Source organism: Oratosquilla oratoria, chromosome 16 (assembly GCF_046742065.1).
Source record: "Oratosquilla oratoria isolate Oo_2021 chromosome 16, ASM4674206v1, whole genome shotgun sequence".
Lineage (NCBI taxonomy): Eukaryota > Metazoa > Arthropoda > Malacostraca > Stomatopoda > Squillidae > Oratosquilla > Oratosquilla oratoria.
This window is the reverse complement of record NC_134792.1, coordinates 20,597,930-20,600,429: the sequence shown is the minus strand read 5'-3', so window position 1 is coordinate 20,600,429 and position 2,500 is coordinate 20,597,930. Positions and strand designations below refer to the sequence as shown.

The window sequence follows — 2,500 nt, the reverse complement described above, 5'->3', positions numbered from 1 at the left end:
TATCCAGTAAGGTTGTTGTTAATGCTGCATCCGCATACATAAAAGGCATATGCACATGTGTATAAATAGCAATACACGACCAACAACACCTTGGAATCAAACTCAGTAGACAAACCTGACTGAAATCAAGATTCATCTTTTACCAGTGTCTGAGAAGCCGGAATTGTATATCATTTACCTTAGGGTTTGATTATCTAGTAAGAATAGAAATTCATTCACCCACATAGACAAGCTAATACGGGAAAAGAGGATTTTCATATCTGTGGGCCTGGAGGTCTTCACTTCCTATATTCTTCTTAAACTAAGTTTTGAATGAATAATCCTATTCTTCCAAAATATCTGCACTCTTATTTTCTAAAATAGTAGCAATTTTTCATCTAGCTCAAAGAACGTCGTGAACATATTTCCAGCACTTTTCTCTCACTGCTGTGTTAAAGAATGACCGCAATTAAAATCGAAAAACTATTCTTCTTCACGTAAATATTGTTTGGATGGCTACCTAGCTTGCATGATATTTTTAACCCATTAATATTTACTCCTATTCTTCCCTATTCATTTATAGTCAAATTGTATTTTTCAATTGCTTGTAAAGCTATCTAACTTGTGGTTGCTTTATTTTCTTTTTGTCTATGGAAACTATTCTTTACATTCCTCACTACCACACCTCTCTTTTTCAATCTTGGCCTAATTATTTTCCACAGCAACTTCTAATATTTTTTCTATGCCCACTAAATGTTGTAGCTTTTTATAAACTTTTCTATTTTCTATTTTCACCACTTCTTTTACATGTTTTTCTTTAAACAATGCGTATTCTTCTTATTCACAAATATAAACTATTCTCCTTCAAACACACCTTATGTCACACATATGTTCTTTGTATTATCACAAAATCATTCTTATCACTCCATGTTTTACTTCATAAATCTCGAATTATTCACATAAAATTTTCTGCTACTATTTTTGTCCAGTTCACTCACCTTGAAACTTCCATAATAATTCTCAATACATATGTACGCATCATCGCAGCCAAAGTAGCTCAACAAACATATATGCCTACTTTAGTCGTGTCGCTACTTTCATTCTTCCTCTTTTTAAGCATGTATTCGGTGCTCATCTCAAACAATTAATCAATGTACATAGTTTTTTCGATTATCTTAGCAATATACCCTTTGTGTTACCATTTATAACTTATTCTAATATCTTTTACCATATGTCTCATCATTTCCTTTTAACCACAAAATTACTTCTCATACTTTTGCCATGTATTATACATGATTTACATATCAGCCCTATGAAGACTGTATGTTATAATATTCTTTATATATGCTATGGTCCTCCACTATACTATTACTGTAAGCACGCAATTTCAAAATGTATGCTCGTTTGCATCCCTTTGTAATTATTACTTCTAACCCGTTTTTACCCTATACTTATTCATAATTCATTCCCTCGCAATGTAACTATTTATTGAGTTTTAGTCTGTGATTAACGTTTTGTTTTATTGAGCATATTTTTTGTTATCTATTCACATTCCTTTTAATATAGTTAACATTATATGTAGATAAAGTATTAGATATAATGGTATGACGTAAGTGAATTTTGTCTTACTCAAATGATAGATTAATTTTCCGGAAATCCTTTGTGATTTTGATTGTTGGTAAACAAAATTACATCTGTAGAGGACGCTTATCTACAATATCTATAGTATATACCAAGGGCTTTTTCCCCTTTATAAGGGGGGTAGCTAAATCAAAAGACACGCACCCACTCCCACCCATTTCACTTGCACCCATTCCACTCCTATCTACCACCCTTTCCTCCCTCTCATCTTAGCTCCTCGTGGATGATGAGTCATCCCTGTATCCTTTTCACTGCCCTGGATAAGGAACAATGCAGTAAGACACAACGCATTTACAGCAAGGCCGTTTCACTTAATCGGCCACCACCCCCCTCCCCATCCCCTCATTCGGAAAACTGAGAAGACGAGAACAAATCCATTCAGGCTACGTCAAAATATCATTCACACATAACCGCTCATCATCTCCAAGATTTTTTTCTTCCTTCTCTCTGTATGTTGCAATGTTAATTGTTACACGTCTTTGTGAAGTGTCTTGGCGAATTTCCTTTACGTTACCGATTTCGTTTACTAAAGTGCCGTCTGGATTCCGAGGCTGGTCGCGGAGTTTCACGAGCAAAAGACTCTTACACCACCGGCTAGCTAGGCCTGTCGTAGCAACCCTCCTCCTTTCTCATCCGGGCTTGGGATCTGCAATGGCGGAATTTGCACAACAACATGCAGCCAATATCCCAGATGGAGTTACTGAACTAAAATGTTAATTCAAAATAGATTAGTCCTTTCAATCCAGAGGCCATCTCTGAAATTTCATAAAACTTGCAATTAGCACAATTCATAAGACAAACCGTTTGGTTGATGGATTGAAAATGGTTAAGATTCATATCAAAATGTTTTTTACGTAATGAATACCGCAAATATTTGAAA

At 35.0% G+C, this 2,500-nt stretch overlaps 1 protein-coding gene across 1 annotated transcript in view; it reads left to right on the top strand.

Moving 5' to 3' along the window:
- LOC143033573 (dynein axonemal heavy chain 5-like) overlaps positions 1–2,500 on the top strand; it is a 197,059-nt gene that overhangs the window by 31,434 nt on the left and 163,125 nt on the right.